The following is a 16,076-nucleotide window of genomic DNA, read 5'->3' on the forward strand; positions in this document are numbered from 1 at the left end:
CTCACCTCCGAAATGACAGACAAGCTGAACTCCAAACTGGAATTCGCACAAATAAAGGAAAAATACCAAATTCGCATGCCTACAATAATGACTAACACGGCCATATATATGGGCTCCGGGAAACTACCCGAAGGGTTACAAATGGGCCGACACGACCAACCAAAACTTGCCTAATCTAATTAAATAAAAGGGGCTCGAAAGATTTGTTATTAAATTTGGGGCCTTACAACAAGGTAATAAGATTTATTTTTTAATTATATCGGGGACATCACAGTCCTCCCGGGTCAAAAATTGCTTGCCCTCAAGCAATTGCAGACTTGGATGCTCCAGAATTTGCGTGCCTTCCCAGGTGGCATCCTCGATGGGTAGATTCTTCCAGCGTATAAGGAACTCTTTGACTGTGCGTGTCCTCAACCTCTTTTCTCTGACATCGATGATCTCAGCCGGCTCCAGAATGAGTTGCCCTTCTTCGTCGATGGGTGGCAGATCCCTGGAAACTGTGACGCGCTGCCCGACGGCCTTCTTCAGACATGACACGTGAAAAACATTGTGAATCCGACTCCCCTCAGGAAGCTCCAACTCGTAGGCAACTTCACCCACTCTCCGAACCACCCTGTAGGGCCCATAGAAACTCTTCTTCAGCTTCTCCTTACCACTTGTCTTCAAGGAGGATTGTCTGTGCGGTTGAAGTCGGAGGTAAACCAGATCACCAACCTCAAAATTCCGCTCAATCCGGTGTCGGTCAGCATACATCTTTTGTTGGTTCTGAGCCCTTTGCAGGTTGTCTTTGAGAGATTTAAGGATGTCTAAACTCTCCTGAAGCCAATCTTTGGCCATCGGTGCACGACTGTCTCCCAATGTCAGGTCAACAAATGAAGAAGGCTCATACCCGTATAGTGATTTGAAAGGTGGCATGCCTATCGACATGTGATAAGTGGTGTTGTAACAGTGTTCACCCAAATGCAACCAGCGAACCCAAGCCTTTTGTTGCGCTGAGACGTAGTTCCTGAGATAACCCTCCAGCCATTTGTTCACAATCTCGGTCTGTCTGTCTGTTTGTGGATGGTAGCTCGTGCTGGGTGACAACTCGGTTCCTGCCAACCGAAATAACTCCATCCAGAAGGTACTCAAAAAACGGCTATCCCTGTCACTAACTATGTTTCACGGTAAACCATGTAGGCGGAACACCTCACGGAAGAACAACTCGGCTACTTGAACTGCTTGATATCCTGTGGGGATGGCAAAAAAGTGTGCATACTTGGTCAATCGGTCAACTATGACAAAAATACAATCCTTTCCTTGCACTTTGGGGAGTCCAGTAATGAAATCCATCGAGATGCTATCCCATTTCTGGTCGGGAATTGGCAGTGGTTGTAGCAGTTCGGCCGGTAGGTTATGCTCAGATTTGTTCTACTGACATGTGGAGCATTCCCGCACATACTGCAAGACGTCGTTCTTAAGCCCCTTCCAGGAAAACCTTTCACGGATCTGTCTGTAGGTTTTCAAGTATCCCGGGTGTCCAGCCAAGGGAGAGTCGTGCAATTCCTTCAGAACCTTTTCCTTCATCTTGGATTCTGGTACTAGATAAATTCTGTCCTTGTAATAAATGATGTCATCAACCACCTTGTATTGGTCATCCTGCACTTGACCATCCATTAGTTCACAGGCAAAAGTGTTCTTGGAGTATTCAACCAACAGGTATTCCTTCCAATCCGCCGAAATCTGAGATAAAGAACATACGGCAGGCCTTCTTGACAGGGCATCAGCAACCACGTTATTCTTTCCCTTCACATATTCAATGTCAAAATCAAATGCCTGGACTTTGCTCACCCATTTCTGTTGTCATTCATTCAGATCCCTCTGCTCCAAGAAGTATCGTAAGCTGTTGTGGTCTGTTCGCACAACAAACTTTGCTCCGACGAGGTACTGCCGAAACTTTGTCAGTGCATGTATGATGGCGAGCATCTCTTTGTCGTAGATGGAGTATAATCGCTCAACTCCAGAGAGCTTCCGGCTCTCGAAAGCAATGGGGTGACGGTCTTGCATCAACACCGCTCCAATGCCTTCCCCCGAGGCATCACACTCCAGGATGAAAGGGCGAGTGAAGTCTGGTAGTGCCAGAACCGGACACGTACTCATAACTTCTTTTAATTTGTCGAAGGTCTGTTGCGCTTGCGCATTCCAATGGAAGGATCCTTTCTTTGTTAGATCTGTCAGTGGTGCCCCAAGCTATGAAAATCCTCTCACAAACCTTCTATAATAACTACACAACCCAAAAAATCCCCGCAGCTCCAACAGAGTCTTGGGTGGAGGCCAATCCAGAATGGCCTGAATCTTCTCCTGGTGAACTTGTACCCCCTGGGCGCTGATGACGTGAGCCAAGTATAGGACCTCGATCATTCCAAATTCACATTTGGACCTTTTGGCATACAGTGATTGTGATTCCATAATCCCCAATACTTCATCCAAATGCCCCACATGTTCCTTCCAGGTCTTGCTGTAAATGAGTATGTCATCGAAGAATACCAATAGGAACTTACGCAGTTGCTTGTTGAAGATGTGGTTCATGCAGGACTGAAAAGTGGCCGGAGCATTGGTGTGGCCGGAGCATTGGTTAATCCAAACGGTAGAACCAAGAACTCATAGTGTCCGTAATGGCAACGAAAAGCCGTCTTTTCCACATCTTGCTCCCTCATACGGATCTGATGGTAGCCGGAGCGGAGATCAATCTTGGAGAAATAGATGGCGCCATGTAGTTCGTCCAATAGCTCATCGATCCTGGGAATGGGGTACCTATTCTTGATAGTCTTCTTGTTTAGTGCACGATAGTCGACACACATTTTGAGAGTCCCGTCCTTCTTCTTCACCAGAACCACCGAGGATGCAAAGGGGCTAGAACTGGGCCGGATCCATCCTTTATCGAGGAGTTCCTGGATCATTTTCTCTATCTCATCTTTGAACTTCTTCGGGTGGCGATAGGGTGTGGTGATAACGGGTTTGGCTCTCTCCTCCAACTCGATGGTGTGCTCAAACCCTCGGTGTGGGGGTATACCAGGTGGAATATCAGCGAAGACCAAACTATGCCCATCCAGAACCGATTGAAGTTCCTCATCCTAGTAGTAAGTCGGTTGCCTTTCACAGGTTTTGTTGAGATCAAGCAATGTGTTGCCCAAACTACTTCATCATGTTTGAAGATGGCTTCCATCCTTTTGGCGGAAATCTCCCTTGGGCCGCCATTCGACATTCCCCTGAGAACCACCCTCCTGCCATCCACCTCGAATGAGAACTCCATCCTTTTGAAGCTCTGTGTGTACTGGTTGAGGGTCTCCATCCATTGAATGCCCAATATGACATCCGTGTCATCCAGATCCACCACAAAGAAATCATCGGTCACCGTGTAATTTCCCATGGTGATGCTTAGTTGCGGAACCAGGTGAGTGCATGATAGGAGATTGCCTCCTGCCACCTTGACATCAAACCCTTCATGCTCCTTTGTACACAAGGCCCTTCGGTTGACAAGTGACGAGTTTATGAAGTTGAGCGAGGCTCCACTGTCGAGCATAACAAGAACTCGTTGCCCTTGTAGTGTGCCACGTACTCTAAATACACTGCACCTTGGGGTACCCGCTAGTGTGGCAATGATGCCCCCCCTCCGAACCAATATGGAGATTCTCTCTGCCAAGTTGGTTTCTTCGACCGATTCTTCCCTCGGAGTTTCGCTTTCTTCATGCTCCTCTTCTCCATCGGACATCACTTCAATATAGTGAATCTTTCCTTTGCCCAAACATCGGTGACCTGGTTCCCATGGTTCTTTGCAAGTGAAACACAACTTCTTCCTTTTGAGTTCTTGTCTTGAGGCTTCATCGAGTGATGACCCCTTCGGATAGGGTTTATTATCCTTCTCCCTCGGAACGAAAGGTGGTTTGGTGTGCGCAAAACTTCTGGAAGAGGCAGATGTTGCCATGTTACGGGCCTTTTTTATTGCTTCCGTGAGCGTGTTTGGGTTGAACCCTTTCACCCAACCTTTCAGTGGTTCCATCAATCCATCCATGAACAAGACCACCAATCTCCGCTCTGAGATGTCAGTCACCAACACGGATAGTCTCTGGAATTCTATGATGTAACTGTCCACAGATCCCGACTGCTTTAGTTGTGCCAACTCCTTGAAATTGAGTTCTGGATCCTTCCATTCAAATCGATCTATGAGCTTCTCTGTGAATTCGACATAGGAAGTTATCTGGTCATGGCCAAGAGTGACCATTCCATGGTGCCACCATTCATGTGCGACCCCTTCCAGGTGGAGTGCTGCAAACTTGATAGCTTCATCTTCAGGCATCGGGTTGAGTTGGAAGTAAGTATCAGCTTTTTGAACCCAGGCATGTGCTGAGGTCGCTCCTGCCCCATCAAAGCATGACAGGTTGATCTTGCCAACCTTCCGCTTGATGTCATTATTATAGTGTCCATAATGGCCCCGACTTCTGCCGCCCGAGTATTTCATCCGGAGCTCCACATAATCCTTGAAGGATATGTCCCCTTCGAGATTTGCATCCCTCCAATCTTGACTCAACTGTGCTTGCATCTCCTGAAAGGTGGGTTCTGGCTCCCCCCGTGGTGCTTCTGATTTTTGAGGAAAAGTCGGCATTAGTGGCCGTGAATGCGAGCGTTGGACGTTTGACCTTCCTGTGACCGAATCATCGCCCTGTCCATTCTGTTCTCCATTCGTTTTTCCCAAGGCCAATTGTCGTAAGGTTTCCTCCATGATTTGTTGTCGTTGCTCTCCTCTGGTTAGGGTGTCGTTGAGTTGAGCTTGGCTTTTGGTTAGCTCCCTTAATAGTGCCATGACTTCTCTTGTAGGGTCCTGAGGTTCGCCCATTTGATCGACTGAAAAGTACCTCCTTCTGGTGTACACTTGCATCCGCTACACGACAGGCTGGCAAGATCACAAGCTCTGATACCATTGTAATGTTCCCTTGCCAATGCATGGCAAAATTGAGAGTGTGTGGGTGTGACAGTATGGTGAAGGTGAGGGTGTACAATGGAGGAATGACATACGGTGGGGCGTACGGTTACAGTGGAAGGTAAGGTGTACGATGGGGCGTACAGAAGGCGTACGGTGAAGAAATGGCGTACGGTGGAGGTATGGCGTACGGTGGGCGTATGGTGGAGGTATGGCGTATGGTGGGAGGTAAGGCGTACGGTGGGTGTACGGTGGAGGAATGGCGTACGGTGGGAGGTATGGCGTACGGTGGGAGTTAAGGCGTGCGGTGGGCGTACGGTGAGAGGTAAGGCGTACGGTGGGTATATGGTGGAGGAATGGCGTACGGTGGGAGGTAAGGCGTACGGTGGGTGTACGGTGGAGGAATGGCGTACGGTGGAAGGTAAGGCGTACGGTGGGTGTACGGTGGAGGAATGGCGTACGGTGGAAGGTAAGGCGTACGATGGGCGTACAGTGGGAGGTAAGGCGTACGGTAGGCGTACGGTGGAGGAATGGCGTACGGTAGTGGTCCGTACGGTGTGTATGCTCCGCCTTCGAGACCTTAAGATACTTAGTCAATTTGTAAAGCATAGTGGAATTTATTATTATCACAGGCACAACAGACTTAAGAGTTGATGATGAATATCCACATATGCACAGGAAATTATATTGATAATGATCGCACTGCAGATTACATAGATTTGGAACAGAAGCAGAGTAGGGTGAGGACTCCCACCGAAACTGCGGATGCCAAGTAGGGAGGATCTCTCACCTCCGAAATGACAGACAAGCTGAACTCCAAACTGGAATTCGCACAAATAAAGGAAAAATACCAAATTCGCATGCCTACAATAATGACTAACACGGCCATATATATGGGCTCCGGGAAACTTCCCGAAGGGTTACAAACGGGCCGACACGGCCAACCAAAACTTGCCTATTCTAATTAAATAAAAGGGGCTCGAAAGATTTGTTATTAAATTTGGGGCCTTACAACAAGGTAATTAGATTTATTATTTAATTATATCGGGGACATCCACTCTACCTTCGCTTGAAATCCTTCCAATTTCAATCTCCATTCCTTGTGAAGTCTTTTCTTCCTCGTCTCAATGTTTTTATATCGCCATCTTCAAACATAGAGGCTAAACTGCCACCTATACAAGTGCTCAACTAAAACCTACTCTCGAGGTCTTCAAAAAAATGCTGGCTTTAATCATTGTTTGAAGTATCCCTTGTCTAATCTGACCCTTTTTGCTGATTAAACCCTCAAGGAATATTGTCAAACACTTGTCTTACAAAGTCTGTACATCCTATGCCAATGATAGATATTGTTTTGTTTTGTGTTTGGTTTTGAATGTTTGATGCAAATTGATAATAAACCAACTATGCTTCGCATAAAGGGAATTCTGAAACTAGAATGCAATTTAGAGAGCTGGAAAAGATAGGAATTTAGTCAAACAGTTGTATCAAGACCTATAGGCAAATCAAGACCTTCAGGCATTAAAATATATTAGCAATCGAGCTCCGAATAGCGCGAGTGATAGCTCGTTGGAAAGCTCTCGCCGAGGAGTATTGAATCCAATCACCAAAGTTAGCCTCCGTTGTGTCTTGCTGACTTACTAGAAATAGTAAGTATGCCTGAAACTAAGTAAATCAACTCCGTTTTAGCCCAAACTGGAAATGACTAGGCCAAAACACTCTAGGATCCCCTTAAACCCTTCGTTAGCCCTCGGGACCATGTAGAGCTAGGCTAATGCACATACACTTGGTCAACTGCTAAAGTGGGGACATTATAGTCTGCCCCCCTTGAAATTGCTTGTCCTCAAGCAATCTCAGTCCAACCTGGTGTATCACCTGCTCATTCTCCCATGTAGCATCTTCCTCCGACAGGTCTCCATTTGACCAAATACTCCTTCACTATCCTGTTTCTAAGTTTCCTCTCTCTGGTGTCCAGAATAGCCTCAGGTACTAACACAAGCTTCCCCTCTTCATCCAAAGGGGGTAAATCTGCAGAAGGTACTACACTCTGACCAATGGCTTTCTTAAGCCTAGACACATGAAATACATTGTGTACCTGACTGCCCTCTGGAAGCTCAAGCTCATAGGCGACTTCGCCCACTTTGCGAATCACCCTGTAGGGACCATAAAATCTAGGCTTCAGCTTCTCTGCTCTGCTCCTCTTGAGCGATGATTGCCTATATGGCTGTAGCCTCAAATACACCATGTCCCCCACCTCGAAACTGCACTCTACCCTATGTTGGTCAGCATACAACTTCTGCTGATTTTGAGCCTGCTGTATATTCTCCTTGAGCGCTCTCAGGATATCCTGACTATCCTGCAACAGATCCTTGGCTTTGGGCACTCTGCTGTCCCCCAAAGCCAAATCCATGAAGCTTGGTGCTTCATACCCATACAATGCCATAAATGGAGTCATCCTGATGGTCATGTGATATGTGGTATTGTAACAATACTCCCCCATGTGTAACCACCTAACCCAAGCTCTTTGCTGCGCAGTCACATAGTTCCGTAAATAACCTTCCACCCATTTATTTACTATCTCCTTCTGCCCATCTGTCTGAGGATGGTAGCTCGTATTAGGTGTAAGATCTGTACCGCACAGCCTGAACAACTCTTGCCAAAAGGCGCTCATGAACTTGCTATCCTTGTCACTAACAATAAATCTCGGCAGCCCATGCAACCATAAAAATCTCTCTGAAGAACAAATCTGCCACCTGAGCTGCTGTGTAAGTAGAAGGAATAGAAAAGAAGTGAGCAAACTTCGTCAATCTGTCTACCACCACATAAATGCAATCTCTTCCCTGCACTCGTGGTAAACCAGTGATGAAGTCCATAGAAATGCTTTCCCATTTCCTATCCGGAATGGGCAAGGGCTGTAGTAAACCTGCAGGAAACGTGTGCTCTCCCTTATTCCGCTAACAAACTGCACACTCCCTGACATACCTTTGAACATCATCCTTGAGCCCTCTCCATGAGAACTGCTCTCGGATCTGCCTGTAGGTCTTGAAGACCCCTGGATGCCTAGCTGTAGGTGCATCATGAAATGCCCTCGGTATCGCCTCTCTCAAGTGTGGTGACGGAATCAAATAAACCTTGTCCTGAAGTGTGATCAATCCATCTATCACCTCATAGCGATCATCCTGTATAGTACTTGAAATCAAACCAGAAGCCCAAGTATCTCCAACATATTCTTCTATAATCTTATCCCTCCAATCTCCTGTAATCTCTGCAAGAGCACAAATGTGAGGTCTCCTGAATAAGGCATCAGCTACTACATTCTTCTTCCCTTTGACAAACTCAATGTCAAAGTCATAAGCCTGCAATTTAGTGACCCACTTCTGCTGCCTGTCATTCAAGTCTCGTTGGCTCATGAAATACTTTATGTTGTTGTGGTCTGCCTTGATCACAAACTTCCCTCCAACCAAGTAGGATCGGAATTTGGCCAAGGCATGCATGATGGCCAACATCTCACGATCATAAATAGAATAGCTCCTCTCCACACCTCGGAGCTTCCTACTCTCAAAAGCGATGGGGTGCTTCTCTTGCATCAATACTGCTCCAACCCCATCACCCGATGCATCACAATGAAGCTCAAAAGGCTTCGTGAAGTCTAGTAGAGCTAGAACTGGACACGAAGACATCACCTGCTTGAAATGCTCAAAGCACCTCTGTGCTGCCCCTGTCCACATGAAGGCCCCCTTCTTAGTAAGATGTGTCAAGGGAGCAGCTATTTGAGAAAACCCCTTAACAAACCTCCTATAAAAACCACATAAGCCAAAGAACCCCTTAAGCTGAGTAAGGTTCGTAGGCGTGGGCCAATCAACAATAGCTCTAATTTTTTCAGGATCCACCCAAACTCCCTTTGCACTGATAATATGGCCAAGGTACAAAATCTCTGTCATCCCGAACTCACACTTAAGACTCCTTGGCATACAGTGACTCTCTCTCCAAAATAGATAGCACCTCCTCAAGATGCTGCAAATGCTCCTCCCATGTCTTGCTAAAGACCAAAATATCGTCAAAGAAAATCAAAACGAATCTCCTCAATTGCCCTCTAAACACCTAGTTCATGCAACTCTGAAAAGTAGCAGGAGCATTGGTTAGCCCAAATGGCATAACCACAAACTCGAAATGACCATAGTGACACTGAAAAGCTGTCTTCTCAATGTCCTCTGCCCTCATACTGATTTGATGATACCTTGATCTCAAATCTATCTTTGTGAAGAAGCATGCCCCATGTAGCTCATCTATCAGCGCATCTATCCTAGGAATGGGGTACTTGTTCTTAATGGTTTTCTTGTTCAAGGCCTTGTAGTCAATGCACATGCGCATTGTTCCATCCTTCTTCTTAACCAAAACAACTGCTAAAGCAAAAGGGCTTTTGCTTGGCCTAATGTGCCCCATCTCCAACAACTCCTTGATGGCTTTCTCTATCTCATCCTTGTGTTTCTTTGGATGATGATAGGGCGTGATCATAATGGGCTTAGCCCCCTCTTCTAACTCAGTGACGTGCTCTATCCCCCTATCTGGAGGAATGCCATGTGGAATACTACCAAATACCTTGGCATGTCTATCAAGGATGTCCTGCATATCAGGCGGATGACTCTTAAACTGTGGCTCTGGTGATGCTGGCATAATCAAGCACTCCGCTGCCCACTCAACATCATCATATGAACAACCTCTCCATTCTCCTCAAAGAAACTACCCTACAACTTCCATCTGATAATCCTTTGAGTACCACGGTCCCGCCCTCATGTTGGAACCTCATCTCTACTCTCTCCATGTTGAGAGTAAACTCTCTCAATGATGCCATCCAAGTCATCCCTAGGATGACGTCATAATCACCCATGTCCACAACATAGAACTCATCCTGAAGCTCATAACCATCTCCCAGTCTGATGCGAAGATTTGTAATTTTTTGTGTGCATAGTAACTTGTGACCACTAGCTACCATGACTCGGAATCCTGGATGTTCTTCAGTTTGCCACCCTCTCCTAGCCACTAACTGTGAATCTATGAAATTATGTGTGGCCCCAGTGTCCAACAAAGCAACCACCTTCTGTCCCTTTATGGTGCCACGCACCTTAAAAGTAATTGCCTTTTGAGCACCTGTCAATCTAGCTAGGGACTTCTCATTCCTTGAACCCTCCTTAGTGGCACTGCTCTCACCATCGGACTCTGACTCTTGCTCCTCATCCTTTGACTGTGACTCCTCAGCAGAGAAGTACTCTATTTGGTTGGCCTTAGCCTTCAGAGGACACTTGTGAGATAAATCCCACGGTTCCCTACACTGAAAACATAGTTTTTTCCGCCTCAACTCGTTCAGTGTCTCATTGTCTAACCTCTTTGATTCTTTTTTCTGAGGCTGAGAATCCTTATGTAGAGGTTTCTTATCCCGATCCTTCTTGAAGTCTGGATCCTTAGGAGTGAACTTACTCCTAGAAGCAGAAGGTGCAAGATCTCTCGCCTTCCGAATGGCATCCTGCAATGTGGGGGGATCATGTCCCTTCACCCAACCACGAAGAGGCTCTGACAATCCATCCACAAACAATACAATCAACCTCCTCTCCGAAATGACTGTAACCAACAGTGATAGACTCTGGAAATCTGAGATGTAACTGTCGATAGGACCCCACTGTCTCAACTGGGCTAACTCCTTGAAATGGAGTTCTGGATCCTTCGTATCAAACCTGTCAATCAACCTCTCAGTGAACTCTGCGTATGTGTCTATCTGGTTATGGCCCAATGTGACCATACCATGGTGCCACCACTCGTGTGCACTCCCATCCAAGTGCAATGCAGCATACTTAATCGCATCCTCCTCAAGCATGGGATTAAGCTGGAAATAAGTATCTAATTTTTGGACCCATGTCCGTGCTGAAGCCTTCCCTATACCATCATAGTATGGAATAGACAACTTTCCCAACTTCTTCCTCACCTCATAATTCTGTTGTCGGTTTCCTCTCATGGGCATATTCTTGAGTCTAACATCCATATATTCCCTGAATGTCATCTCAGCCTGTAACTCAGGGCTAGAGTCCCTCCAATCATCCATAATCATATCTTGAATCTCTTGCTGTGTAGGACCGACATTATTTTGGTCATTCTGTTTGACTAAATAGTAAATCCCTCATTATTTGATCAAAGTAGTTGTGTAAGGGATCGACACTGCAAACATAGCTTGTCCAGGTGCCCTGCTATAAATAGAAACTATGACTTTCCTGAAATGATGACTTACTATACCAAACTGAGTCCAACAAAGGCCAAACCTGTACCCGTACTGAGTCTAAGAGAAATAACACACTGATCTCTGCCGATTGGGAACCCCCTAAACATCCGACTTAGCCTACGAGGGCCAATGATAGGCTAACCAATCATAAAACAAGTGTGGCTAAAAAGGGGACATTACATTGTTCAGTTAAATGTGTATAAAATTCTATTAATAGTGCAGCGGTGCCGCCTGTTGGCATGCATAAATTGCTTGCTATTGTTTGCCCTCTCGGGTGAATAACTTAAAACATAAAGCACGCAATGCAGAATAATAACGCCATAGATATCAGACAAGTATAAGAGATGTTATTCCATTGATAATTGTTGTCTTTCACAAGTTACATTCGGAAGTATATAAAGATACCGCAGGGGTGCGAGCGCCAACCGTCGCACCGCAACTTCCACCCCTTGGTTGCCAACTAACCAAGACAATTACAACTTATATAACTAGTTTTATTTTCATGTACAATATTGCCGCCAACATCATCCCCCCCAAAAGAAAAGAAGTTGTCTCCGGACGACTTAATATAAAATAGAGATGACATTAAACAGAACTGCTGACGCCAGTCGAGCCCGAAACTTATACACCTGTTGTGTCCTCGCCTGAAAACCCTTTTCTGCTACCATTCGATGCTCAAGTGCGGATTTCACCATTATTGCTTCCTTCGACATCACAGTCCTCCTATGCCTAAACCAAACTTGTCTGCAAAACACGCGTTTCAGTCTCAACCTCCACCAACTGCTACTCAAATGATACTGTCTCCCTAGCCAATTTGTCCTCGATAGCCACTCGCGCTGCCCTCTCGGCATCCAACTCCTAGGTAAGCTGAGCTAAGTCTCACGCTACTCCTGCCTCCAACCTGGTGGTCAGCTCCTCCTGAGCCCTTTGTGCATCCACCAAGGCAACCTCACGTCCAACCGAGACATACTTCGAGTTCCTCAAAGTGTACCATTCATGCTTGGAGGTGGCCGCAACCTTCTGTCACAAAGGCTACGAGACACCTCAAATCCTCCATCACACTCCCCAAAGGCTGATAACTGAACTGAATAACTCTCTGGTGTCGTATGACTTCGCATTCTTGCAATGCCTTCCCTCAGACTCTGTTTTTTCGCAACCTCCAAATCCGTCTCCCTCTACGGCTTCCCCGCCAATGCTTAGTTGCAGGCTTCTTTCTCACAGTACGGGACAACCCAACACTTACCGTGCCTTCTCTGATGCCCTTCGCCCAACTCAAAAAGTGTATTGTAGCTCAAAAATAAACTGGGGGTCTGGGGGCAGTGCCCCCAACGGGGTCGAGGGGCAGCGCCCCTCATGGGGTCCACACGAAAGTCCATGGCACGCATCATTTCTGTTATATTTTAAGATGTCAAAACCCTTCTTCTCCACTCTAATATTTTCAGCGTCCTGGCTCCAGATGTCATCGAATGATTTTTCAATCTGGTCGTCGTTTTTTTTTTTTTTGTTTCCTCTGTAATGTCCCTGATGGCACCTCGGCCATACAACCTCCTTGTACGGTCAACAACAACACTGACACCTCCAATCGTACGACCACCTTCCCGTGCGGTCAACACCCCTCCATCGTACGGCTATGTGTTTGTTTTTTGCGAGGGCTGCGTGTTTGTGCGGGGCTGCGTTTATGTTTGCGTTTTATGTCTCTGTTTTATGTCTCCGCGCTCCGCGCCTTTATTCCTTGCGCCAGCGATGGTTTCCACCGCACGGTGGTCCATTGTCGGTGTTGCCACTGTACGGTGGTCCCACCGTCGGTGTTGCCACCGCACGGTGGTCCCACCGCACGGTGGTTCCACCGTGGCTTTCTTTTTTTTTTCGATGCCTTGGTCTCGCTCTCGAGATCCATCGCTCTATTGTATGCGTCTTCGTACGATGCAGGTGGAACGATTTTCATCTTCTTTCGGAGGGAGTGTTTCAGTCCCTCCATGAACCATCTCTTTTTCAACCCATCTGCTGGTTGACTCTCCATTTTTCCCAATAGTTCCTTCAGCCGTCAACTATAGGCTCGGACAGTCTCGTTCTTGTTTTGCTTTGTTCCATAGATTTTGGCGACTATTTCGTTGTCATCTCTCAGGAGGCAGAACTCTATCCCAAACTCCTTCTTCAGGTCAGGCCATGTGCTGACTTTGGCCTTATCCATATCTGAGTACCAGTCTATGGCCACTCCCCTCAAGGTTGCTGGGAATTGTGTTACCCATTCGTCTTGATCGGTAACACCGTTTGCTGACCATACGGTTTCGCACGTTCGACAATGGTGGATGAGATCTTCCTTCCTGTCGCCGTTGAACTTCGGTAGTTTCTCTTTACACGCCATTGATGGGGGTCATCTCCCCTGAGGTGGCTGTGGCTGTGTTTGAGCCCCTGCGCCACTTCCTCCGGCGCCGATGGTGTGTCCTGCGTGGGTCATTGGTGGTACGGTGTTTTGCTTGCCGTGTGTCGCACTTACAGCCGTACGGTTGTCCTCCCCTTCGTTCTCACCCGCGCCCACTCCTGGCTCCCTTTGGTGATCCTCACTTCGTGGTGTAAGGGATAAGTTCCTAAACTGATCCCAAGTCTCGTCGACTAGATTCCGCCGTAACCTTGTTTCCTCCAGAAACTCTTCGTGGCTCCGCACCCTACGGTGTTTTGGCGACGCATAGATATTTCCGTCGGCTTCTGCACCCTCTGTGACACCTCCTTGGTTTCCCTCGGGCCCCCCTTCAGCAGGTCGTCCTTCGGCAAGTTGCCTTAGCCTCCGTCTACGTTCTACTTGCCGCTCCAGAATCAAGGCCCTCTGCGTGGCCTCCCACTCCTCCGTTTCTGCTTTTTTATTTCTATCTTTATTCAATAGGTTGGGCATTAAGTGCCGTACATTTCCATAATTCACAATACATAAACCAAAACACGTCTTTATTAATTGATTTCCTCAGATACAACTCGTGTCAATGACACTTTTATTTGAATATAGAAGATTCAAGGTTCAATTCCTTCCTGGTATGGCGCCATCTCGTTCTGCTTCCCGTCGACTGCTATCTTCGTATTGCTGAAGGATCTGTTGGCGTCGCTCTTCCTAGGCAATCTCCTCCAGGCGATCTTGTTGTGCCAGCGATGCCTGTGCAAGCAACCGGGGAAGGTGGTTCATCAACCGGTTTACTGCCGGGCTCACCTCCAACGCTGTCCACACGTCACTTGGTGGGATTTCCGCCTCCGTCGCCTCTCGGCGGACGTAGGTCTAGATGGCTACCTGGAGCAGAATTGAAAATTCTCTCGTTGCGGTGTCTTCTCCTGTGTAAAGTTTTGTTCGCGCGTCGTCGGCCTCTGGGTTTATCTCACCAACGGGTAGGCCCATCGTGTTCGTGCGCCATCCGCGTCTTACGTTCCCGAGTACGTCTAGGCAACGGCACCAAATGTTTGCCCTCTTGGGTGAATAACTTAAAACATAAAGCACGTAATGCAGAATAATAACGCCATAGATATCAGACAAGTATAAGAGATGTTATTCCATTCATAATTGTTGTCTTTCACAAGTTACATTCGGAAGTATATAAAGATACCGTGGGGGTGCGAGCGCCAATCGTCGCACCGCAACTGCCACCCCTCGGTTGCCAACTAACCAAGACAATTACAACTTAATTAACTAGTTTTATTTTCATGTACAATATTGCCACCAACAGCTATCACTACCCACAAATTTTTCAAAGCAAGATTATGCAACCATTGGAACTTTGTATGATGTTAGTCATGCTTACCTTGACAACTTGTGCAATGTCCTGCCACAAAACCCTTAATAAGCTTATAGCTTGATGTTTATATATACATGCAACATTATGTACTTTAAAGTATAATAAATTGGTATTTATGTTAGGTAGTTCTATTGTCTAGATTAAAAGATTGAAACTCAATCAAAAAAGATGAAAAAATCAAATTACTTATTTAAACTAAACTAAGATTTGATATTTTTTGATCAGTTTAACACTGATATAGTTAATTAATGTTAATTTTCTTTGCTTTGTTTGTATTTATATTTTTGTACAGATGTTCCTAAGATGTATTAAATTTGGGATCTCCCAAAAATCAGCAAACTCCTGTACTGTACCCTAGTATTGTACTATTTCTTTTAATTACTTAGGCCATTTTAAATTTTAAAGTCCATATGGTCATTTCTGGCCACTAACACACAATTTTGAAATTAAATTAAATTAAATTGTAAAGCTTAATTGCACCAAACCTTTCTATGCAGGTAGGGCTGCATTTCATTACAAGGCTTCTCTTGTTTATCTGTATGATAAGGGTAAAGGAATTATCCATAAAATTCAAGGAAAACAATATTTCAGATGTACTCTTTGGCTAGTCAGTTGCATTTTGCATTTTTGTATTGTTTAGCTGTAGCAGGTATATTTGGGGATCTATCTATGAGTATCTCTTAGCACTGAAATTGACCACCTCTGCAATTGTATTTTGTCATTGGTGCCTTGTGCTTCCATGGGAATTTTGCAGAAATTTTTACAGTTTCCTATTTCAATGTTGACACCCGTTTGGAAAGAAATGTGCTTCATGATAGTGTATAACCTAGTGAAGATACAAATGAAGTTCTATATCATCTCCACATAAATGATAATTGACCATAAATCTACTCTATTGATTGAAGTTTGAAATAGCATGGTGTTAATGTTGATCTTTACTCTTAAATTCTGAAGGAAATCTGAAATTGAACGAATAATGGGAAAACTATTTTTGCGTGCCATTGCTTTTGCATATAGTACAGACCAAAATAATCAAATATATAGAAAGGTAATGGTTGTCCTTTGAAGTATTTTATGGCAT

The 16,076-nt window shown here is 45.8% G+C and overlaps 1 protein-coding gene across 2 annotated transcripts in view; it reads left to right on the forward strand.

Annotated features, from left to right (window-relative positions):
- LOC131028013 (nudix hydrolase 3) overlaps positions 1-16,076 on the forward strand; it is a 250,278-nt gene that overhangs the window by 196,952 nt on the left and 37,250 nt on the right. The window lies entirely within an intron of this gene.

This window comes from Cryptomeria japonica, chromosome 5, assembly GCF_030272615.1.
Source record: "Cryptomeria japonica chromosome 5, Sugi_1.0, whole genome shotgun sequence".
NCBI lineage: Eukaryota > Viridiplantae > Streptophyta > Pinopsida > Cupressales > Cupressaceae > Cryptomeria > Cryptomeria japonica.